The sequence below is a fragment of the Aulonocara stuartgranti genome, assembly GCF_965226115.1.
Source record: "Aulonocara stuartgranti genome assembly, chromosome: 11".
Taxonomy (NCBI): Eukaryota; Metazoa; Chordata; class Actinopteri; order Cichliformes; family Cichlidae; genus Aulonocara; species Aulonocara stuartgranti.
The window spans coordinates 14963711-14964017 of NC_138947.1; positions in this window are offsets into that span (position 1 = coordinate 14963711).

The following is a 307-nucleotide window of genomic DNA, read 5'->3' on the forward strand; positions in this document are numbered from 1 at the left end:
TACAGGGAAATCAATCTGTCCTGTTAGGAAGCGTAACCAATGTGAATAGGATACAGAGGTGCAGAGGCAACAATGTGTCAAAAAAAATGAACCTATGAATAATGTCTGGTGTCTAAATAAATTTTAACAGTAAACCACGCAGAGTCTGGCGTTGTCACTCTCTGATAGAACTTGCCATCCCTTTAGTATCACCGCTCATATGGTTAGAAACAGAAGCAGAAGAATGCAGTGCTCAAGAAAAGAAAAAGGAGAACCAAACCTATATAATCAGTTTAAAAATAAAACGTGGCAACAACAAGAAACTGTT